The sequence below is a fragment of the Pezoporus wallicus genome, unplaced genomic scaffold (assembly GCF_028554395.1).
Source record: "Pezoporus wallicus isolate ANWC-B61680 ecotype Strahan unplaced genomic scaffold, APGP_CSIRO_Pwel_v1 contig_6658, whole genome shotgun sequence".
Lineage (NCBI taxonomy): Eukaryota > Metazoa > Chordata > Aves > Psittaciformes > Psittacidae > Pezoporus > Pezoporus wallicus.
In genome coordinates this window covers 2,035,365-2,061,089 of record NW_026642312.1, presented here as the reverse complement: position 1 = coordinate 2,061,089, position 25,725 = coordinate 2,035,365, and the positions used below count along the sequence as shown (strand labels likewise).

At 41.9% G+C, this 25,725-nt stretch overlaps 1 long non-coding RNA gene across 1 annotated transcript; it reads left to right on the top strand.

Moving 5' to 3' along the window:
* Positions 1–3,920: 3,920 nt before the first annotated feature.
* LOC130609675 (uncharacterized) lies at positions 3,921–22,176 on the top strand. Its single transcript, XR_008974844.1, has 3 exons — positions 3,921–3,945; positions 20,777–20,930; positions 21,072–22,176. It is a non-coding gene; the product is annotated as an uncharacterized LOC130609675 (long non-coding RNA).
* Positions 22,177–25,725: the final 3,549 nt, after the last annotated feature.

Below are 25,725 nucleotides of genomic sequence, written 5' to 3'. Positions count from 1 at the left end.
AATTCAGTGTGATTGTTTCTCCTGTATATTACCATTACGGTGAATATAGTCCATAAATTGTCTCCATATGGCATCAGGGTATTTTCACCAATGTCCTGCAATCTGCAAGTCATTTTTCCAGGTGATGTCTGTTTTAAAATTACATGTAATTTTCAGTATTACACCCATGGTATAGGAACTTCTTTAAATTAACAGTTTAAAAGTAAATGGACCATAACCACTTTTACAGTTCCTTTTCTAGGGGCACGTGTGTTCCCACTTGGACACTAAATAATAGTTTCTCAGACTGACAAAGGCATTGACATTGTAATATATTTATAAATTTATAGGGTTACAATAGAAAATTTTAGGATACTAACCCAAAACAGTAGCCTGAAAGTTAAGGAAGAAATGAACCATGTAGACACAGTGAGGTTTTTCCTCAGCTGTGACTATTACAGATTCCTTAAGACAGAGATCTCTTAGGATTGAAATGAACACAGTGGTCCCTAATCTCCTTCACTATTGAATTTTGGACTCAAGGAAAGACAGCCTTCATATTTCCCTTTTTTTCTTTTTGAGGCCTTAAAAAAATATATGTTATTTGCTGATGTTCGCCTGAAGTAAAGTGATTTTTTTAATCACACTTAAAAGTCATACAATGCTGCTCATTGTGAAAAGCTTGGTCTCTTAGCCTGAAGCTTTCCAAATTTGTCCCTAATCTCCTGTAATTTAAGACCTTCATAATGGTAATTTTAAGAGGCTGTTTATCTTTCAAAATATTCAGCTATTCTGTTCATCCTGCTTGAATTTGAAATCACTTAAGATAATATTCTGAGAGTGTTGTCTGAAAGTTTCACGTCTTAAGATAAAGGCTAATCTGTATATAAAAGCTGATGCATGCTGCCATTTGCTCCCTTATCTTCCTTCTGCCTCCTCCCCCTCGCAGTGGTCTCTCCAGTGCTCCTGGCAAACTGGAGACAAGTAACATAAGATGCTAGGTTTCTAAAGCATGCTTAATTTTTCTTTCTTCTCAGGTGAATGGCTTCACATACAGGGTGTTTGCTTGTACAAATAATTCTGCAAGAACTTTTAGAGAAAGGAAAAACATCAGTTAAACTAATGAGGTAAAGTTGGCCAGAGCAATAGCTCTGAAGGCAAACAGTAGAAAAGGATTGTCTTTCCCAGGTTATCCTAAATGCTGAATGAGGGCTGTGCTGTTGTTTCCAAGCTTCTGACATCCTTCAAATTGTAGTGATACATTTAAACTCCTGCTGGTATCCTTTTGGGGAAAAGCTGTCAATGAAATGTGAGCTACCAATCCAAAATAATAGTATATTTTGAACCTGGGAGCCGAGTTAAATTAACATCATGGCTAAAAGACAAATACGATAATCTTTTCTGTTGCTCATTTTTTTTCTCAGTTGAGGCATTTGCTGCTTAATTACATTTGACTTGTATGTATAAATAACTGCAATAATACATTCTGTTAATACATTCTTTTCTAGTAAGTATCTGGACACTTTCCCACTCAAAACTACTCAGTGTTCTCATAAAGGCCCTTTACTCTCCCTTCTCCCTTCCCTCTGCCATCCAAAATGCCCTAGGATATTGTTCAGAGAGCAAAGGCATCTGTGTATCCACAGGCATTGAGATTAGGCAATAGCTTCCGGATATAAAGCCTGCAATGTTGGCTTTCAGTTGATCAATACAAACCTTCCGGTTTGGTATTTCAGTCCAGATTCAGCAGACATGCCTTTGCATTGCTACAGCTTTATTGCAAATTTTAACAGTAGTGATGGAGGAGTACTAATTCTAAAGACAACCAGCGTTTGCCATACAGTCATAAGAATCGTTTGGATGGACCAACAATATCAACTAGACCACCTTCCCTGCTCGGAGCAGCACCGACAAGTTTAGTCAGGGTCATGTCTGGCTGGGATTTGAGTGTCTCCAAGGGCAGAGACTCCTGCAACACCACGACCTCTTATGAGCAAGTGCATCAGGCCTTTAGGGAGGTTTTGATGTGCGTGTGGAGAGCAGCAGGGTGGGCAGAAGGGGCAGCCTTTGTGAGGAGAGGCTGGTCCCGGCCTGGTCCACCAGCCCCACCGCAGGGCAGAGCTGAGCCCCTCAGCCACGGGCGGGCACCTCGGGGAAAGCCGGGGTAAGGAAGGACAAACCATGCCCGGCAGCCGGGGCTGAGGGGAACCGGGTGAGAAACAGCCCTGACAGCCCCGAGGGCAGAGCGGGAGGAGGGCAGGAGGGGCTCCGGGCTCCCGGCAGAGATGTCCCTGCGGCACCTGGGGGTATTTCCACTCCCCCCCACATGTTGCTATCTGTGTTTGGTGGAATACAGCAAAGTGATTAACTTTTTATTCCTGCCTCTTTAAGGCCTAGGTTCTCCTTAGACAAACTCCATAGATTTTCATTTTCTCTCTTTGGCGGGTATCTTGTCTAGAAAACTGCCTGACCTAAATGTAACAGCTAAGGAGTAATCTATGCCACTTGAATACCTATGGACAGTATTCCCAATCTTACTTTGTAACATGCATTCCCATGCAGAAATGCAGAGGTACCAGCTTCAGTGATATCTGTGCTGTATGATGACTGATCAGGCAAATTACACCTTTTTTTTTTCACTGTCTTTTTAAATGATGGCTGTTTACATTTATATCACGCTGTCTAATTTTGTGCCTTTTCTGAGAAATTAGTTGAAAGCTGAAAACAGTGGTAACAGGTAACCCATAGAGGAGAAAGGGTTTTCTGTTTAAAAACAGACAACATGAATGCTGATTTTGACCCTAAAGTATGTTTCTGGCAAAGCAAATTAGCTCAAATGCTGTTTTGTCTTTCTTTAGTAGGAGTACTTAGACATCTTAATCCCATCCTTCATACTGTCAAACAATGTCTGGAAGAAGCCTAATAAACATGGAAATACTTCAAACGTTTTTTTTTTTTTTAATAACAGTGTTAATTTTGGGCCAACTCTAGGGCAGATTCTATTGTGAAGAAATCATCAGCATAAATAGTGATTTTTAAAATTATTTTTTAATATGTGCTCTACCTATACCATTCCCCAGTCAACTCTATCGGAGGTTCATAATAAAAAGATGGCTGATTACTGCTGAAGTTCTGAGAGGAAAATCACCAGTTTCACAGGGCTGTATTTCCATGATTTAAGTTGGCATTTTGCACTTAAGTCTTCGTGACAGCTATCTTTTCCTCACCACCCTATCTTCTAAACTCTGAGGAGCTGAAAGTCCCATGCAAACTGAGCTGAGACTGCCCAGCTGTGCAGAAGTGGTTATGTGGGTGATGTGGGATCAGCTCTCTGCCTCCAGGTGGTCGTGGTGTGAAGCTGCAGTCAGGAGAAGCATGCCTTGGATGGCTCTGAGCAATGCACCATCACATCTGCTTCAAGGCTTGCAGATGCAGCAGGCTGGTGGACTGACCAGCTGCATCCAGCCTGTGTCTTTCGGGAGCTGAAGAGAATGTATGCACCATGATTTTTGTGATGAAATAGAGCAGGTAACAAATCATTAGTTACATTTTTACACTCTCAGTTACCGTGATAAAATAGTTTTAAGAACCTCTCAAGCATGCTCTCGTGTGTGGGTTTTAGTTTCTTCTTCTGGTTTTGGGTGTTTGCATACAGCATAAGGAATACTATATGTTTTTTTTCCATGTGTGGTTGGGGTCCTAGTCACCTCAGTTCTGGCATGATACAAGTGTAATTGAACAAACAAACCCCTCCTACCTTGAGATTGGTTTAGTATAGTTTCGTCAGGGACAGTGCAGTGGTGCACAATGCACTGTGCAACATTGCAGGAGTCATGACAGAGAATTCCATTTAAAACATCACAACACCTTGCATTATGAGCTGTTGCTGCTACCACCTGCTTCCTACATGCGCAGACTCAGTGAACTTGGATGTACAGCTGATAGAAAATGCTTAATCTCAAAAATGTAAGCCTGCATACAGTACTGAATGTAATAAGAGCCTTCAAAACAAGATGTGTTTTCAACCTCCTTTGTTTCGGTGAAGTGGATGTGTGAAGCCCTTGGCATAGAGTTTGGTATTTTTACCTGTCATATCTCACACAACTTGATAGGCTCACTCAAGCAGTAAGGTAGGTGTAATCTAGTAGCAGAGGTTGACTTCTGTTCACATTCACTCATACCCCTGACTGGAAGTCTGAGAAAACCTGCATCCCACTCGTGAGCTAAAATTGCATGCCCTGCATTGTTTGTTGCTCAAGGCAAGGAAACTTTGCAGGTCCTCCAGTTGTTTCAGGTCCAAGTCCAATCCAGCTGCTACAGTCAAAAATACTGGTATCTGTGTACAGAAAAGGTAAATGTGCTTTACAGTGCAAGTCGAGAAAGATTAAATGAGAAGTTTCTTGCTACAATTGTGTCACATTTTTGTTACTGAAGGATATGTTATTTATTTTCCCCTAGGAAACCTCTCTGTAGATTGTTTTATCTCATCTTCTATTTCATGCTCTTGGTTGCATGAGAGCTGCAATCTGATGCTTGTCACACTATCACTATTTTTTTGTTAATGGTTATGTTTATTCAAATGTAATAGTGTGTGGTTGCAAACAAGACCTCCCAGTACCTTTTCCTGATCTTGTGAAATCTAGTGACCTGCATGTGTAAGCTGTTCTGCTTTCAAATCAGATGTCTCACTCCCCATGTTGTGGGGACAGAGAACTGATCCCGCTGATCTGACAGCAAGCAGTATCTATAACTACATAACCTGGCTTTGTGGCTTCGCTGAATCCTTTGTGTCAGGGAGGCTGATACAAAGGACTGTTTTGCCTTTCCTTCACTCCATTTACAACATTGATGCTTTTGCTTGTGTTTTCAGTCTCTTGCCTCTTTCCTTCTGCCAGTTAATTTCGGTCCTGTGGTCCCATTGATCAGACTCAAGTATTGTCCCTCTCTGTAGCCCTACACCCAATGTCAGAACTCCTTCCAGTTCTCATTCAACTCCTAACTATGAGCGTTACATATAAAAAATGGATTAAGTCTCAGCCTTTTTAGAAAAAAAAATAAAGGCATGTTTCTTTTTTATTAAAATAAATAAAAAAAAAAAAGGGGGGGGATAGGGGCAGAAACCCCACCTGTTCTCAGACCAGACTACTTCTTTCTGTTGCTGTTTCCACTATTTCCATTGCTCACCCACTGCAAAGATACTGATGGTTTTACTTTTTTTCTTCTCCCCCCTTTTCCTGTGCAGGATGCCAAGCACACTGGAAGGAAGGAGAAGGAGAAATAGTGATAGCATTAACTAGGATCCAAACAAGGCAAATGCTTTATAGAAGTGATAAAAAAAATAATTTCAAAGGCAGTTATGTGCACAGAGATCTGAGTTAACAGAACATCTTAGCATGTCTCAAACTTATAGTAAGCTATGCTAAAGTCACAGGAACTGTTTGTATGCATAAAGCTTGGATAAAGTTCACTTGCTGAATTAAGGATCCAAGTTCTCTTCCCTACTGAAGTAAAACAATACTCTCTGTAAATGATAAAATAAAATAGCCCAAAAAGGAAACTTAGTAGGAACAATGAGTACTTTATATCTTGCTCTCCCTCCCCTTCTTTCTTCCCTTAAATTTGGCAGGATCCTTAAGGAATGGAAAACATACCTTAACATTAACCAGCATACATGAAGGGTTTTCTCAGATTTTTTGCTGTTAGTAATCTTAGAGCCAAACTTTGAAAGGGTCTTAAACTCATGCATGCATACAGTGTTCATATTCACCTTCCTGATGTTTATGTTTAAGTGTTTCAATGAGCCCATAGTGCAGACAAGATGCTGCTAAGAGAAACAAACCAAACAAAACCAAACACAACAAACAGTTTTGCATATAAATAAGTTAGATAACTATGCAGTTGCAAAGATTATTCATTCTTATTTTTTATACAAGAGCTGTGTGGGCACAATCCTGAACAATGTACTCTAGGTAACCTTGCATGAGCAGGGAGGTTGGACTAGATGATCCCCAGTGGTCCCTTCCAACCTCAACCATTCTGTGTACATATACCTTTGCTCACGTGAAACTGAGGAACTTAAAAATGTGGCCTTGAAGGATATTTTTAAGTAGCTATTCAACTTGGGTCCAGTTTTGTATGCATAATTATATACATACATGGCCTGATGTTATCTGACACAGTTTTTGTTGCCAAGGGGCACATTCCATTATTTGTAACACACACTAGTATAAGTCTGCTATGCCTAATCTTGGATTTACTTTCTGCAGTGCTTGAGAACCTTGTTATGGAGGAGGAGACTGCTGTGTTAGGCTGTGCACAGATGGAGGACAAGTAGATGTTTCCTGCTCCCCGGAGCAACCCTTCACGACCTATTTGGATGCCTGATAGGATTATTTTTTAGCTTTGTTGCACCTTAGACTTGGGAAATTTTTTCTCAAACATCAGCTAAGCATATTGCTTTCATTGTACATTGCTGAAAATGCAGTGTTTAAGAGGTTTTTCATAGTGTATACCCAAGCCTTGTCCTTAGTAATAGAAGGCTTTCATAATATTTTGGTCTGCCTCATCAAGAAAACTTCTGGAAAAATTCAATGTATGTAGAATGGTTAAGGGGTGTTGCTGCTGTTGTAACTATTGCTGTTAGTATGTGTGAGAGTGTTGAATGAAGCACAGAATGAGTTTGTTTTCATTTTGCGATTGGATTGTTAAAGCTTAAACTTGATGTGTTCGTGAAGCTTAAAACTGTCGTAGTTGAGCATATGGATAGCCAGAAGGTATCAGTGCTCATATTTACAGTAAAAATGAAAAGTGAAGAGGCACTAATGAATCTGTGGAGTACTTGAGTTAAGGAGAGAAAGAAGGTGTATACAGGGACAGTAGCACCACTCTAAAGCGGTGAGCTTGGTGACTTCACAGCCTATTCGGGCAATCTGTTCCACTCCTTCACTGTTGCCATATGCATTTCGCAGTTCTCTTGTTTCTGTTTATGCTCATTGTTTCCCATCCTTCCAGTGTGCACCACTGAAGAACCAGACTCCATCTTCTTGGTCCATCTTGGTACTACATCCCTCCAAAGCCTCTGTTCGGGCTGAAAAAACCCTGGTCCCTCAGCCCTTCTCACAGGACAATGTTCCAGTCTCCAAACACTGAACTCATTTCAGTTTGTTGATGTCTGTTCTGGACAAGAGACCAAAAATCAGACACAGCTGATGATTGAAAACGAAATCGTAGAGGTGCCAAGCAGAGGGAGAGAATCCCGCCCTTTGTATCCTGGCTCTGACCCTGTTAACACAGCCCAGGGTGCTGCTGTGCATCCCTGCAGCCAGGACATGCTGCTGGCTCATTCCCATGCATCTGGGTCTCTTCCCACATTGCTGCTCCCAGCCTGACAGGGGCCAGCCTGTGTCTTTGCACCAGGGTTTCCCACTCAGGGCCAGCACCTGATATCTGTCCTTATTTTAGAAAAAAAGTTTGAGTAGTCTCAGTGCAATTTGCATGCAATTGCTGTATCATTCCTGTAACTTTTGCTTTTCAAATCATCTTGATTATATGTGTATTAAAATGTTATATAGTAAACTACAGAGATTTTATAATGTCATTCCATCTATGTTGTGCTACTTAATGAATATTGATCAATCCTTAAAATTCAGATTTAAAAAAAAATTAAAAGAAAAGCTAGAAAACCTAAGCAGGAGGCAGGAAAGTGTGATAGTGAGGTGAGATTGAAAGTTGAAATACAGATCCAGAGTTGCAGCTGACCATACCCAAGGTCCAGACAAGTGCAAATGATGCATGTGGAAATGCAACAGCAGGTGGGGGTTACATTCTTGGCACAGGTTTTCCTTTCTGCTCATGAATTTTCAACTGTTTGATTAAAGAGGATGTTTCTTGAACACCTGTATATCAATATGCATCAGTTTGTTACTGTAGTCTAAAGGACATCAGGCCACAGAAAAGTAATAAGCAGAAACAGTGAAGCTCCATAGAACCTGCTATAGACATGAATCTAGTGTTATCTCCTTCAAAACCTCTTACAGGATTTTTGTTCTTTCTTTCTTTCTTTAATCAGTCTCCAGATCCTATTAAACAGGAACAAAAAGAGGAAGTACACGGTATCTGCTTTCTACAAAGCAGACTGTATTTATTTGTTTAAGTGAGACAGAATATCAATGTCTTCAGTGTTTCTTAAAAGCAGATTTAAGCAAATCAGCCAGGCAACCAGCCAGGCAGAGTGTGCATTTTTAGGCACTGAATCAAAGACAGTGTCAAGACATATTAAGCTGAGTGCCTAGAAACAATATATATGAGATTTTAAAAAAGAATACTGAAAGATCATCTTGCCGTGGTTGTGGCTGATTATTTAATACAGGATGAAGAGAAATTGCATTGTAAGCCATAAAATGGTGATAAAAATGCTTTGAAATACTGAGCTAATACAGTAACTAGGGCTGGATGCCATCTGATGCTACTTCTCAGACAGTTCACAGTCATGCGTTGCTGAATCTAGTCTATAAAGAAGCAGATTCAAACCACCACCTTCCCAGAAAAAGTGTAGTTTCTTAATTATTGTGCTGAAAACTTGTATATCTCAGTAGGAGATTGCTATATACTACCAAGATGGAACAACTATGTTGATTTTCCCCTTTGTTTTAATATGTGTGTGCAGCAGGACAAATGAAGCATATCACCCACAAAATATCATTTATATGATAATTGATTTTATTCTCAACCTTGACTGCTGAGATGGAAGCAGTGTTTTCCTCAGCTTTGAGAAAAGCAACATTCATAGGTAAAGTTTAACGGTTTTCATGGAAAGATTAAAAAAGTTTCCTTTTCCTTTTTACTCAACACATTGTCACTAATAACATAGTACTTATACCAGTTGAATAATATATCTTTTATCTAACGTATTTTTCAAGGCATACTAGCATTCACCGAAGGAGGTTAGTCTCGGTAGATGGTGCTGTTGTGTCTTAAACGACTTCTGGAGCGAGACGCAAACACTGCCCTAGGCAGTAGAGGCACAAGGAAGGTTCTGTCTCTGGAGTGATTAGAGATAGCCTTAAATAAGTTGGGGTTTGTTGTTGTTGTTTTTCTAAATTAAGAATGGGCAGGCATGATTTTTTGAGGTCGTATGTAGCTGTAAAACCTCTACAGAAAGAAAAAAAGCTACAAAGTAGGTCATATAATTTAAGGGTGAAATGGACTCTGTGAGATGAATAACTGCACTACTAAGTTGGGGAATAAATATTTAGGTGTCTACTGAATTATTTGTGCTTATGGCCTTTATTGCCAGTAAAAAGATACAACCGTGTCTTATCTGTATTGCATTGCACTTTCCCTCAGTCTATTTGAGTGACAACTCTTACACAGGTTACATAAAAAGGAAGTTGCACAGAAGGGTCCTGCTAGTAAGTGCATGAAAACAGTACTGTGCTGCGCTGGAGTTGCCTATTGTTCCTTCAGTACCTGATATGCAGAAATCAAACCAGCATATTTTCTTTCAGGCCTGAAAAAATGTGTGTCAGCAAACGTAAGACTCATTTCTTCCCCTCAACTTTTATTAGCAGCATTTTCTTGCTGGGGTCTCGGGATTTTAATAGTGCAACAGGGCAGTGGCACAGTCTGAGAGCAGCTCTGGTCACTTCTGTTATGTTCCCCAAAGCTATTTTTGGCTTGTGCACAGCAGATAGCAATTCCTGGATCCCAGTTCTGCTGAGACAGCTGGGCCCTTACAGTCTGTTTACACTTGAGAGCTGTGCTGCTGAGAGACTGAGGACAGTAAGAAATATAGGCTCTCTCAGGATAGTGGGAGGTAAGGCAGCCCTGAGACAGTGGAAAACTAGGGCAGCACTAACTTACAGCCCAGGTCTGGGCCAGTCTTAGCCACGTTAAGTAGCCTACATGAAGGATAAACTGAAGGGATTTGATCTGTTTAATGAGCAGCAGCATCTCTTTTAAACAAATAGATGTAATTAAGACTGATGCCCCACAGCATGCTTCCAGATGGCAGCATGATCTTAAGGCCAGGGTTTCCTTACCTTGTTTTGTTTTTTTTTTTGTAGGCAATCCCTGGAGCAAAAGAAGCCATGTTACTGTGGTAACCTAATGCAGGATGGATGGAGATCACAAACACAAAGCATCCCTTTTGTCAAGTTCCTCCCACACATCTTTCACATCCTGATGAGTTGATAAGGTCGAGCTGAGCTGAGCTGAGTCGCCTTAGATATTGGTTTACTCCTCAAAGACATAAAATAGTTGGGTTTATGTCACATCTGTCTGACTACCACCCCCTGTCATTAAATCCTCTCTTTGCTATATGCTATTAAGCACACTCAATCTCTTTAAACATTTTTTTTAAGGCCAGAGAGGATGGTTTCAGAGAGATGGATTCAGACAGAGAGAACACTGAAAATTGTAGACTTAGCTGGTACCCTCAAACTATAAACAGAATTTGCTGTTGTGATGCATAAGAATTTGCACTGGAGGGGTGCTGACATGAGATGGTGTTTTTCTCTTATTACATTTTTAACGTATCCTATAATTCTTATGACTCTTTTAAAACCACAAACAAATATATAGCTTGTGGCAGGAGAAGTATGTGGACATGCAGACATGATATTAACCTGAACACTTTATTTCTTAAGTAGCTTACATTTTTATGGAGAAAAGCTGCTTTACAACCCATTTAGATGAAGATTAACTTGTTTAATGTTTAGCTTCATTCCCAGTACAGCAGTGAGTGAATTCTATTTAGTCTGAGAGGAATGCAAGAGCTCTTGTAAGTGTTTTGACTGAATTTGAATATTGCTAATGATAAGGGACAGAGACTCTTGAAAATGAGTCCAAACAGCCAGCTGTTTACATAATACTTGAATCACTTGGTTGGACTACTATCTCCTTATCTACACATGCATAAGACTATTCCAGCCTTCTCAAAGGTCTTAGGAGCCTGGATCCCAGCCTCTAAGCTCTATAAAAGACTGAATACACTTAATTGGCAGCTGAAATGAGACTAGCCACAAACATTACAGGATTTATAAATAGATGATTGAATCTAAGTCTGGGTGTAGCACATCTCAAAGCCTCAAAGAAGACTCTGGGCTGTATTACATTCACAAGTTTTATAGGAAGCCTGATGACATAAAGCAGCTTGCAAGTAAACCAAGTTTGCAGAGTCTTACATCCATTGGTAAAGCTGGCAACTCTCATATTGATTTCTGTAAGGCTCAATGCATCTCCTAAGTACTATGACTGATCACCTTAGTTAGGGAATGAGAGTGTTCTGACTTTAGGCAATTATTCTCTGTGCCTAAGAGAGGCTTTCTAGAGGGGTGCTCTGCTCCTTGGGCTTTTGCATGGTGTTTTAGCTCATACTTATGCTTGTGATTGCTCTGCTTGCACCCCTCAGCTACAGACACAGAAGTTGAATAGGGCAGATAACATTTCTTGAACTAGAGTAATTTTCATTTTATTTGCTGAATGGGGGATGGACTTCTTCCTCCATTTAAATTTTTGCAATTTTGGAGTATTTCTGCAGAATTTTCTGATAGAAACTGCTAAGCCTCATGCTGGGACCTACTTTTAAGGAGCAACCTCATCAAATGTCAATTGAAGGCAATCTCATCTACAACTGTTACTCTGCCTGAAGTTTGTGACCCCCAAGAAGAAATCAGGAAGAAGCAGATGTCTGCCTGCAGGAGGTTATGCCACTATTAGGAGCTACCAGCTCCTAAGAATAGGTTTCTACTATCAAATACTTGGCTCCATGAAGAACAGTGGCAGTCTGAGCTCCACTCTGAGACTTCATGAAGGATGCTTCTGTCTAATAACCCAGCCCATGTGAGCTATTTCTGGAAGGTCACAACCATCCTATGACAGTTCTTGTTTCCTGCATAAGGAAAAACCTGGACTGGAATACTTTACAAATTTCTGCTGAGTCAGTTGATAACCTAGGTAGCTTTTCCTTGGGATGTCATGTTTCTTTGTCAGCTGTGTTCAACATCTGTTGTGCTGTTGTTACTCTGGTGGCTTGATGAGAAGGCAAATTTGTGGGTGTCCTCTGTGAACATTACAAACAACACTGCAATGAGCAACTGGACCTGTCCTTTCAGTTAGCTAGTAAGATTTGTTAAATGCCTCAGGAATTGTCATAGAAGGCAAGCAACAGCCCTGAGGTATTTAAAACTAAATTTAGTTCTAAACCATTTCATTGAATATGGCACCCTGTCCTCTTTTTTCTTTCTATTGCGCAGGAATGTTAGAAAACACATGTATTTGGTGTCCCACACTGACAAATGGAGCTCTATAAATGGTTGAAAGCAACCCTTTTTTGCCCTTCTACAATGTATTTGTACAAAGAAGAATGGTGTCATCTATTTCAATGAAAGGCCATGGATTTCTTTTTTGTCTATCTTTCCTGCCCAGAACACTGTTTTATCCTTGTACTGGTGCTCCTCTTAGGTCCCAGATCTGCAATTTGGTACTTGCAACTTCTCCTTTCTGCTTGTTTCCACAGAGAAGAGATTAATAAAAGGAGAGAAAAGAGAGGAAAAGGTATGGGTGTACCCAAGAGGTAACTGTAATAGTACAGGCTGAGAAATCTTCAGAAGTGTCTGGGATGTACATATTTATGCAGTACCCTCATGAATCACTGATATTTATAAACCTAAATAACTGTTTGCTTCCTCTTTATCATGTTAATTTTCCAAGGCTAATCTGATGTGCTGTCCATTTGTAAAAGGAGCAGCTGGGTCACTATTTTATTTTGGTAGCCAGTTTTCCAGAAAAAGTCATTTGAACTAAAAAAGCCCAAACTCCCAAACTATAAAAAGGGGGAGGGAAGATGAAGCTGGGTATGTCTTTCAAGCAAGTTGAATCTGTTTGGGCAGTGGAGAAACGAATCATTTAACTTCTGTCTTCCTTTTGTGCTACTACAGGGAGGCAGCTGTTGAGTCTGCTTGGCCCTGCCATCCCTATGGCGTAATCTGGAAAGCTCAGGTGTGATCTCCTCAGTCCCCAGTAGGTTATTCATTCTGGTGTCTGATCCATGACAGGCTCCTGGGCAGGCAAGATGATTTAAATCCTGAATAAGAGAGAAGGTATAATGCAGGCCATATGTCAGGGCTGCGAGTGTAGAAGTGGGTGGGTGAGGGACCACGGTAAAAGTGGAGAAATAAGCACTGAGTCAGCAGCAGGGATGATTGAAATTTATCCAAACATATTGCCTAAGATTCTGGTAGTGCCTCCAGTATTACTAATGATGAGGTTGGGAGGCTTGGAGTTCTACTGATTGGCAGCTGCACCCTCGGAAAGGGACATGGGAAAACTTTCTCATCTGTCAGGATCTCATTATTTCCACTGGAGTCTGACAGCTCTAAGGTTATGTGTGTATAAATCAGGCAGGCAGAAGGGGAAGCAGACACTAATTTTATTTTGTAGTGGCACAGGGGGAGAATTGTCACCCCAGAGTCTGAGCAGCACAGCCGCTGCAACATGCTGAGCAAGCATATACCGTTCCTGAGCTCCTTCTATCCCGGCTCCTGCTCGCTGCTGTTGGCTCTGGAGTATTCCTTCTCACAGCTGCATTCCTCCTCCTTCTTCTGATTCCTGAGAGAGGCCAAGACAGACAGCAGCGCTTACCTGTCCTCCTACCGAGATGCATGGAGTTGAGACTTCGGCCACATTAATTTCTTACATTGTCATGTCATTGCTTCCTCTCCCAGACCCAGGAAAAGCTTGGGGGGAGAAATCAAGCTGGCCTCTGAAGTGGCAATATCAATGCGAGAACTAGATAACTTTTTTTGGGAACAAAATGAACCCAGAAAGTGCTGTGAGTTGGAGCTGCTGTTACCAGCATCTCATGACGAGCTCTCCTGCCAACGTCTTCACTTGGGTGTCAGCTGGGTCTGAAAGCAGACTCAGTTTGTTTTATATTTGTTTAATCAGACCTGGAAGAAATAATTGAGATATGTATCAACTTCTAAATGTTTTTTTCTCATTCCCAGCTTGAGCACTGTGGATTCAGGTTTCTTGTTTATATTCAGATGCTGTAGTGAGTTATAAGTTGTGTAGACTTTCGTAGGTGGCTGATTAAGTTTATTTGTCTGGCAATATATAATACTTCTTCTAGGTCTTTAACCTGGGTTTCAAAGCATCAGTTTCTAGCTACATGGACAGGATACATAATACCTTCTCAGAAATTAGGCAGGATCTGGGATTCTTTTTTTAAGGGAGGAAAGTAAGGTAGGGAAGAAGAAGAAGTGGCAGAGGAAAACTATTTTGGTATGTACTATTGCCAAGCTGGGAATAGCTTCTCCAAAGAGATACTGAACCTCCATTTATTTAGAACATTTTAAATGAATCACGGCAGAAGATGGTGAGGGAGGAGAAATAGACCTGACTTCTGAACCTTTCTGTAACACGAGCTTGTTGATTCCCCCTACAGGTTGGCCTAAGGTGAGGCACAGAGCAGTGTGTCAGTTCACTTGAAATCATAGATCCATTTAGGAAGTATCAAGTTGCACTCTGTGGAGAGGGCACATGACCCATGACTTTCCCATGTGGGTAAATTAAAACAAAAGGTAGAAAAAACTAGATGCTATCTTCAGCAATGATGCTGTAAAACATAACCTCTAGCATTTGTTGGATAGACCTCTTCAGAAGAAGACAGCTCCTTTCATCTACCTCAGAAGCACTGCAGAAGAAAGTAATCTGATTTTGCATAAATCCAGCCAGGAAGTGAGAGCTTGCACTGTTATGTACTCTCCCTCACTCTGCTTATCTCACTCCCTTTCCCTTTCTCCTCCTCCCTTCTGATCTCCCTCTTAGTGGTAATAAATTAGGGTATACCACTCATTAGGATGGTGTGCTGTATTTTCCTGCTTATAAGCCAAAAGCACCTAACACTTGTCTTTGCTAGCCCTGGGGTTCCTAAAGTGCCAGAGAAAATATGGAGTTTAGTAGATTCTCTCCTTTTCCTTTTTTAATGTACAAGGAGAAATTTTGCATCTGTATACAACCTGTGTATCCACATCCCATTGCTTCCATTGACAACTACTATCTCTGCAAGTCATTAGGGACATAGCAAAGGGAGCTGAGACCAACAGACCACTACCTGCTCCTCACTCCTGCCTCTTCCCTAACATTTCTATGTTTGCAGTGACCTTCCATCCAAATGAGAAGCCATGGGTTCATTCAGCATAAGCTCCTTTATTAGCCTTTGGAAGAGGCTGACAAGATTTAATTACAAGCAGGAGGGAGAGGCACTGGGGGAAGGAATAGTGAAGAGGTCTAGGCAGGAGAAGGGCAGCAGGGCTGGCAGAACCTCTGTATTGGGTTGGGCTAGGGGTGGGACAGGGACTCTTCAGGTGCTGACATCAGGCTGTTTTGGGCTAGTTCCACCAAGCAGGTACCGTACTCTTTTATGCCCATACTAAGGGCAGTTGTGTGAGAATCACACGCAATGTGAATGCATTGCTTTTGTAGGAGAGACAGCCAAATGCTCAGCTCTTCCCAGTCCTCAGTACGGCTTTGACTCCTTCCACACCATTATCCAAATTTCTTCTATACACCTTGTTGCTGTATCATGATTGGGCTTTCTCAGCACTCTGCTTAACTAGTTGTTACTTTCTGTCCTGGGTTCAGCAGTAGCAGTCATGTTTCTCCTTCGTGGTAGCTGGTGCAGCGCTGTGTTTTGTCTTCCAGCCTGGCAACAGTGCTGGTGATACCGATGTTTTCGGTTGTTGCTAAGTGATGTTTACCCTGACCAAGGACTTTGTGAGGCTCATGCTCTGCCAGGGAGGAGGGGAAGCTGTGAGGAAGCAGAGACGGGGCGCCTGACCCAGGCTAGCCAAAGAGGTATTCCATACCACAGCACGTCATGGCCGGGGTGGGGGGTAACTGGGAGTTACCCGGAAGGACATAGGCTTCCAGGTGGGCCTTGTTTCCTGGCCGGTGGTATCGTATTCTCTTCCCTTGTTATTTTCCCTTATCATTGTTGTAGTTGGTAGTAGCGGTGGATTTGTGTTGTACATTGGTTGCTGGACTGTTCTTGTCTCAACCCTTGGGAGTTGCACCCTTTCGATCCTCCTCCCCGTTCCTCCGGGAGCGGGGAAGGGGAGAGCCCCGGGGCGGGGTGGGGGGGGGATCGATTGCTCTCAGCCCGGCACCACTCACTGGGAGTGAGTGAACAAGCTGTCTAGCTAGGGTTTAAACCACGACACTTTCTTTTCCCAGCACCAGACAGTGTCCATGTCCTTCTCTCACTGTTTCTACTGCCCAGCATGCTGCTGCCTGAAGTCATGCACATATTTCACCTTCCCAATTTCTCTCCTATTTTCTCTTGTAGCTGTGGTCAAAGACCCAGATCTGTTCATAACCCTTTTTCTTCTCTGTTGTGGGGGCATTTTCAACCTTTTTCTCAGGTTCTTGGGCTGAGCAGTCTAGAGCACTGCTGTAAAGGACATGGATGACTGCAGAAAATGTCATTTACATCAGCTTATTCTCACTGGAGAAACCTGCAAGTTGTAAAATATATATAATACAATAAATACAACTTTACTGTTGCCTGAGGCCTAAAGTGAAAATGAATCCCTCACATTGCATTTCCCTCCTTTGCCCAAATACCAGAGGGCAGAGAAACCTAAAAAAGGACAAGTGTTCTCTTTCCATCTCAGAAGGTGCGGGGAAGACAAGTGGGGAAGCCTAAAATATATTGGATTCGCATGAATTAGTAAGTTTGAGAGGGGTTTCTTCTAAAAAGGGAACAGAGAAAGGCTGTAGCAGTATGCAGAGTCCAGGCCAATTAACCCTCAATGTGCCTGAGATGAGCGCATCCCATGGTGTGCAGGAGTTCCTTCCTTGGATTGCAAACATTAAAGGGGACAGAGAAGAGAAATGGACAGGAGATGTTTTTCTGCAAGTGTTCTGCAAGCTCTGGCACAGAAAAGGCTTCTTATGAGTTTCCTGGGAGCTGAGAAACAAAAGCAGCTGCTGAAGAATCACTTTTAAGGGAGGTTCCTGATGGAATGTACTTAGCTCTCCCTGTTATCCTCACTTTTTAAAGAGCTGAAATAACAGACTGAGCAGAGTGGCAAAAAAGTTATCGCTGCTGTTAGAGACAGGGGTGGATTGAGGTATGACTGGCAGAAGGAGGAACAGATCACTGCAGGTAGCAGGACCCACTACAAAAAAATATCATGGCTACTGATCCTCTGAGCTGGCACTAGGCCTAGCTGCTAATCCAGGATGGCAACTAGGTGTCTTTAGCATTTCTCTTCAGCAGAAAAAGAAATAAGTTGTCATTACAGTTATACTCCAGGCAGGAAGGCCAAGACACTATTCTTTTGAAAACTCCTTTGAGTGTAAGTTGTATCCTTGTTGCTGCCAGTTGTATTCTGGCAGGAGGGTCACACACACATGTAACTTTGCAATAGTGTCCAAAGATTTCACATGTCAGAACCCTCTGGCTGCGCAAGTGAGAGGGAGACCCTTGTGCTGCACGTTAAGTCCATAATGAGAGACGTGTGTGTGCAGAGTGGGGGGCATATTTGAGGAAATTACAAAATATTTCTTGAGTTAAGTATGTTTATGAAACATTTCAGTCAGGACCAGTTACACACCAGTGATTCCCAGCCACATTCAACCTTTCTCATAGCACCACATGCTGCTTTCTTCTGTCTTCCATCTTGACAGAAACCCCAGAATACTGTTTCTGCCCTTGCCTTCCTCCACTGCTGTTAGTTTGAGAAAGTGCCAGTGGAAAGACTTAGATAACCAGCCAAGCAAAGCATATTAGTTTGGTCTCTCATCTCTAATGCTGGCGTTCAAGCCAGAGAGGTTGTTTTAATTGGGACCCACTATTTGAGATAAAATGATTTTTTTTTTTTCCTGGAAAGCAACTGTGTTAAATTTGAGATTAACACTAAGATTGATTAAATTTAATCTGGACCCAATTTTAACTTTCTATCACTCAACAATGACTTCCATAAAAGAGAAGAAAAAAATTAAAGCAGCCAGAGCATGGGATATGTCAATCTCAGCTATTCATTCTTAGGATATTACAGGAGGCCAATGTGTTTGGACAGTGAAAGGAGAGAAACAGCCTGGTTTTAGAACTGCTAAGTATCCCAGAGAATTCCTAGTACACTTAAATTCTGGGTGCTAAACTTCTTGAACATCAGACCCGTAGACAACAGAGTATGTCTACGTTACTTGCAGTATCAAATGAAAAAATCTAGAGTTCCTATTCTCTCGCTGGTGTTTTTTCTCCTATTACTTCATTGTAAATGATTAAAACCTGCTGGCAATATCCCCTCTCCCCCCTTTTTTATTAATTCATGATGAATTCTGTTTTCTGGCTGACATCAGTACCCTGTCATGGTTCAAAACTCTTCCAGTGCTTGGTTGGCTTGTTGCTTGCTTGCTGAAAAAAAGTGTTTATATCAGGATATTTGGAAAGCAACAAAATGTGATGTTATGGGGTGGGGAGAATTGTTTTGTTTCTACAGAACTTGAACTTTGAGATATTTACATTGTCTAATATGTGACTCTCATTAGGAAAACAATGCAGATTGTTCTGGTCTGTTTTTTCCATTCATTCTTTTGTTATAGCTTTGACAGTGTAGTAATATCAGTAGGAAGTAGCATTCTGTGCACACGCTGGGGTCAGATGTCTAGCAAACTTGCCAGAGGGTAAAATATCTTTGAGAAAACTCTCAGATATTCCCATGTTCCATTTTTGCTTCCCTACTTGAGTTTCATGCACATCTCACAGTTACCTGCTGCTGTATGCAACTTCACTCTGATTACTAGGTTTGACCTTAAAGGTGCTTTCTGTTAAAGTCTCTGTATCTGAAGTAGTCTTTCACACGTGTCAGAGTTTGAATGCCTATCCAACCTAGATAAGGAGTGAGCTCACATGCCCGTGAGAATTCAAGCCCTTAGTTAAAAATCTTTCTACTGCAACAAGGATGACCTCTATTTTGTGAACAAACAATGAAGAAATTAAAAAAATAAGAATTTAGCTACCTTCAGAACCAGAGTCCATTCTGAATCTCATATTTTCCTTTATTGCATGTTTGTTTAAAGACATCAAATGTCAAACTGGTAATGGTTTTGAATGCAGAGCAAGGGAATATGGCTATGGTCTGAGACAGGTGCAAAGTTTTAAGACATAAAAGGATGATTTTCACCTACATACTGCTCCCAATGCCAAAAAGGAGGCTATTCTCTAAAAAATAAAAAAATAAAAAAAAAATTAAGAAACTGCTGATTGGAGGTTCCATCTGTTAAAAGATGTTCCCTCTACAGTGGTGTTTGCTTATACTATAGAAGGACTGCATATATCACAATCTTACACTAATTGTGTGCAGTCTAAGAAAATTTCCGAAGAAAAGCCAATAAAAACTGTGGTTATGATGATCCATGACTTACTGCATTGATTTACATTTTGGTCTGTTGCACACAGTGCCTATCAAGAGATTGCTTGGAGAAATGAAGCTCTGAATAACACCATTAATAAATCAGGGTCTTTTGCTTCATATGTCATATAAGACTTTGGTTCCTAAAATGAAAAAAAATGGGATAATGGGGAGTCCTGCCTAGTTTGTAACACCGTTCTCCTTTCTGAGTATGTTCTCAAAATGCTTGAGCATCCTAAGTTGCTAAGGATTTGATGTTGTTTGGCACCTAACAAAAAGCAGCTTTCTCACTGGATAGCCAACTTAATTTAGAATGCATTACCTACAGTCAAATTATCTGCCACATGCTGAGAGAGTAGTTGGCTGTATGGACAACCAGAAAATCTGGACTTTCTGTTTTTTCAAAATTCTCTTTCTGAGATGTTCTTATAAGCAGCTACTTTCCTCTTTGGGTTTTCAAACTGAGGGTCAAATGTGCTTCACTGAATATCTATCTTTCTTTTTCTTTCTTTGCTTAACAGAATGCTATCCCTCTTTTACTGTGTCCAGCTGGCACATCCTCAGCACGCTGATTTCATTTAAAAAATCACTACCCGTTGTAGAAGCCAGATGTAGCTGAATAAAAGAGTTTTGCTCATCGTATCACTCTGCTGGCTGAACCGTTCAAAGGGCCGTTCCTGAAAACAGTGAGTACTTCTGGAGCAGTGAGAGAAGACATGAAGTGCTACATCTGTGATGTGCCTGAGAGTGGGACTGCTTTGACAGGGCATCTGTCATCCCATGGCTCTAGCATTTGAGCTGGTTCTTCAAACATATTGTTATGGAGGTTCACTTAAGCTAAATAAGAATAGTTGGAAAGAAAGCAACTGGTAAGTATAAAGATAAAATGGTCTCAGGTAAGACTTCCACAGGAAGTGTGTATAAAATGAGTCATTCTTTATCTTCCATGCAGAAAGAGCCTGTCACCTAAACAGTATACAGAAAATAATGGCTACAGCTGAGAGCACCGGGCTGATCATGCAAAGGCTTGAATGTTGTTCTTGGCTTTTCTGAGCTGCTTTGAACAAGTCACCTCCTCAATTTCAATACCTTCTCTACATTTTAATCTTATGTGTTGTTTAACCTCAGCTGGCAGCTAAGCCCCACACAGACACTGACTTCCTGGTGGGAAGGGGGAGAAAATCTGAAGGGTGAAAGTGAGAAAACTCACAGGTTGAGATAAAAGGTTTAATAGGTGAAGCAAAACAAGAAATTTGTTCACCACTTCCCAGTGGCAGTCAGGTGTTCAGCCATCCCCAGGAAAGCAGAGCTCCATCACACGTGAAGAAACAAACACCATCACTTAAAATGTCTCTCCTTGCTTCTTCTTCCCCCAGCTTTTATTGCTGAGCAAGATGCCAATATGGTATGGGGTAGCAATAACTAAAACATCCCTGCGTTATCAGCACTGTTTCCTGCACAGATCCAAAACCTAGCCCTATTCTGGCTACTATGAAGAAAATTAACTCTACATGAGCCAAAACCAGCACAGTAAGCATCCAAGATTGCTGCTTGTCTTGGTTAAACATACCCTTTACGTTTTGAAGGAGGTCATGTCTCTTTCTAAAGAGACATTTCCCTTTAGAAAGGGAACTTTCTAAACAGTTTCATGCCTTTGATCTTTCCTCATAGGTCCTATTTTCTAACTGTTCAATCATCCTCATTGCCCTTCTCTGGACTCTTCCAAACAATCCATAAAAATCTGTAACTGCAGGGGCTATAAATGAGCATGTTACTCCAGCTCAGGCTTTCTCCTTCTGAAGATGGAAGAGTGCTTTCTTAGGGTGAAGAAGTGCACTGACTAGGAAAAAAAAGAAAGTGTGTGAAGATACTGTAAGACCTGGCTATTTTCAATTATCTCCTATGAAAGTCTTGGTCACCAGATGCTAATGTTAAATCACCAGTTGTAAGCATAGCTGTCACCTCACTCAAGCCTTATTTGTGTAGCTACAAGCACCCTTCATAAGCTTCCTTTTGCCTTGCTGTCATCTTAATGTGATGTTCTATACATTACATTACTTTTTTTGGAAACGCGTGCAAAGGCTAGATTCATAAAACTGTTTTGGCTATATTAGGATCCAATGAGATTGCATTACCTTCTCTTGTACAGAAATAGTCCAGAGATTGACTAGTTCATCTTGTAGTAGCCTCCCATGTCACAGAAGTCTCCTGGAACTGTAAGGGAACAGACACCAGTGGAAACGCCAAGCAACTGCAGTGCCCATAGCAGTACATGGCTGCTTAAGATGTGCCATGTATACTGCTCCCTTCAGCACTGTGAGTATCACCATTCATTCTAGAAGTTACTGATGACTCTCTTTTACCAGATAGGACTATCTCTTGGGCCTCTGTACCCTATTAAGCAGGTCAGACATTGCAGTCACTGGTGTTTGCTTGAGTTTCATCTTTGAGATGTCAAATACAGTTTTGCCCCCACCTAAAAAAGAAATACTGATCTGAAATTTTCTGTCTTGGTGCTTTGTGCCACACTGTTTCAGGACTACCCAAAACTTGAATCATATCTAAAAATAGAACTTGTGAAGAATATACTTTGTATTATATGAAAATTATAGTGAGGTTGGTTTTGTGTTGTTTTTGTTTGTTTTGTTGTGTTTCCAGGTGTGATCTGCTTTCTCTGGAAAAACATATATGGCTTGAGCCTTGGAGAAAATTATCTGCTTGATTTTGGTGGAGGCTGGAACTGATCTGTGCTGCCTTTTTGCAGTGGGTGAATCTGGGCAGCCACCTTTTCCTCTGCTCTTAATGAGCATCCGAAGCAGCACTGCCTCAAATGCTGCCAATGAGGAGAGTCGGGGACAGGAAAGAAGTTCCTGGTGCTGGAAAAGGGAGCAGGACCAGCCCACTGTTGTGGGTTGACCTTTGCTGGACACCAGGTGCCCACCAAAGCTGCTCTATCACTCCCTCAGCTGGACACAGGAGACAAAATATAACTGAAGGCTTGTGGATTGAGATAAGGTCAGGGATAGTCACCAGTGACCATCATGGGCAAGACTTGACCTGTGGAAATAAGTCTAATTTATTACCGACAAAATCAGGCTAGGATAATGAGAAATAAAACCAAATCTTAAAACACCTCCACACCACCACCCTTCTTCCTGGTCTTAACTTTACCTGTGATTTTCTCCACATCCTCCCCTCCAGCAGTGGAGGGGGATGAGAAATAGGGGTTGTGATCAGTTCATCACAGGTTGTCTCTGCCACTCCTTCCTCCACAGGGAAGGGCTCCTCACACTCTTCCTCCATTCCAGCATGGGATCCCTCCCACAGCAGACAGCCCTCCTCCAGCTTCTCCAACATGAGTCCTTCCCACAGGCTGCAGTTCTTCATGAACTGTTCCAGCGTGGGTCCCTTCCATGGGTGCATCCTTCAGGAACAGACTGCTCCAGTGTGGATCCCCATGGGGTCACAACTCATGCAGCAAACCTGTGCCAGCTGGGCCTCCTCTTTCCACAGGTCCTGACAGGAGCCTGCTGCAGCATGGGATTCCCACGGGGTCACAGCTTCCTTCAGGCATCTCCCAGCTCCGGAATGAGGTCCTCCCCAGGCTGCAGGTGGATATCTGCTCCACCATGGGTCTCCATGGGCTGCAGGGACACAGCTGCCCTACCATGATCTGTGCCATGGGCTGCAGGGGAATCTGCTCCAGTGCCTGGAGCACCTCCTCCCTCCCTTCTTTCTGCACTGACCTTAGTGTCTGCAGAGCTGTTGCTCTCACAATATTCTCTCCTCTACAGCTGCTGTTGCCGTTGTGTAGGTGGGCTTCTCCCTCCCCCTTCTTAAATATGTTACCTCAGAGTCACGACCATGGTCTCTGATGGGGTCAGTCTTGGCCAGCATTTGGTCTGTCTTGGAGCCAGCTGGCACTGGTTCTATAGGGCATGGGAGAAACTTCTGGCAGCTTCTCACAGAAGCCACCTCTGTAAACCCCTGCTACCAAAACCTTGTCATGCAAACCCAATATGCTCAGAAAGGAGATGGGGAGCCAGACCTGTGAAGGGGTTCCAGTAGAAACATATGCTACACCTGGTCTATAGGGGCAGGATGGAAGCTGGTAAGAAAAGGATAGGGGCTGGAGGGCAGGGAGTTCTGACAGAGAGGGAACTGAAGAAGATTTTATGGCTTCAGGAGGGATGTAGCATTAGAAAGTAGAGCAGTGAGATGCTCCTTCTTGCTCTCCTCTCTCCTTTCTCCATTTTCTTGAATTCATCACCTGAAAACTGAATATAGCATCATCAGGTGTGAAGTCTGGGTAAGTGGCATCCCTGCCTGTCACTGAGCTGCGTGGGCAGGTGCCCTTAATTGAGTCTGTATCCTAGTGCGTTAAGGGGCAAATCAGGTTTATACATGAAGATTTCAGTCAGTGTGAGCTTATTTAGAAACAACAGCAAAACTTTTCATTGCTTGGCCTTAGCAGGTTTAGAATTTGTAAGGAATTGTAGTTCAGAGTGTACTACATCTGGTAGAAAAATAGCTATTTTCATGCTGTGAGTACTTAGTTTTTCACTTGGGATACTTTTAGATCTATTGTTTTAGAAAGATATTTTAGTCTTCAGTTCTTACTGAGACGAAGTCCAGAATTTCACGGTGTAAATAGGCATCACTAACTCAAGGTTTGCAATTTTAGATTTAGTTTTACCACAAAGTCCTGTATATTCTTCTCTGGGAAATCTAGATTCTTGTTTATATATACAATATATAGCCTCTGTTCCTTAAAAATACACCTTAACCTGTTACGATCATGAGATAAACCCTAACATTTGAATTGCCTGACTTTGAAAACGACTGGTAGCACAATTTATACTTGACTACATAGGAATGAAGCAGCACCATTTGGAGTGATGAAGTTAAATGATAGCCCAACTGAAAATTTGTTTTCTGACAGATTATCTATGTTGGGAAAATGATTAGTGAATGAAGGGAAAGGAAGGTGGCAAAAATCAAACTGAGTAATTTATCCTAGTGTTCTTGGTTTTCCTGTCTTTTACATAAGTGTTGTACATATTCATGTACCAGTGAGATAGAGAAACCTCCTTCAGCAGCTACTACTGCAGTTCACTATATCCACAGCTAGACAGGAACAATACTGGGGGCTCCAGTTATGCTGCCTCAAGGGAGAGAGAATCAAACTTTGGAGAGAGCAGGGCAACAGGACATCAGCATGTACCTACCCTATAAGAAAATTGATGTGTTTTTGAGTACAAAGCCTCTTGTAACTCTGAATATTGAGGACACCAAATACAGTGGGAAGCTAGCTGCATTTGATGCAGCAATCAAAGGGTCAAATTCTTTCCCCTGCTGCTCTGTGGCAGTCTGCTGGGCTCCGCCAGTGAAACTGAAGAGGAGGATTTGGCTTGCAGCCTGGTTTTAATCTGCACGTATGGTATCAATTTTGGAAGCATTTTCTGGTTGTCCTCACAGTTATAAAAGGGTAGAAAAATATATTTATTCTCTTTCCTAGTTAAAAAACAGACTTTTGTTAACTCATTTGTGTTAAGTCTTGACTTGAAAAGCGCAATACTTCATTTTCAGTTTTTCGTAGCACTGGCCTTTGTATTAATAACTACCTCTGCTGTCTATCCAAAGTGAAAGACCGCTCTGGAGAAATCAGCTTGCCACAGTGGATCCCAGCTCTCTCCTGCGCACACAGCTGGTGCTGAGTCCACTGGGACACTTACTAGTGGATCCCCCTTCTGACCCTAGGCACTGGTGTCTCCTGCCCATCAGCCTTCTTCCTCCATTTTCTTAGCATGTTCACCCAGTTGCTTGCTTGGAGTTGAGGAGCATCGCGGAGCATGGGATGTTGACAATAGTTGTGTACACTTCCAACCAGCTGCTGAAGAGGGAGTGTTTCCTCATGCTCACCCAAATTTTCAGCTTCTGTGATGAGCCCTGCAGCCATCAGCCATTGACAAGTGTCTGGCCCCATTAACAAGCTCTGACCCTCTTAGAGCTCCATATCAAGCACTGTCATACCTTTCCTAATTGCTGGTTTACTATAAGGTTTTCTTGAGGTGGTCTCAGGACACATTCCTTGCTTTTTGTCCCTTCTGCAATGTTTTATGTCACCCTTTTCTATGAAGTAGATGCTGCTTCCTTCCGCTTCTGAGAAAGACCAGCAGCTCCTGCCTCTCCCCAGAGCACAAGACTGCAAGAAGCTGCCTGTAGCAAGGATCTTGGCTTTCCTGTGTAATTGCAGATACCATTCATATTTTCTTCAGAATCTGGGGAAACTTATTCATGAGAGGTAATTAAGCCCTTAAAAAAA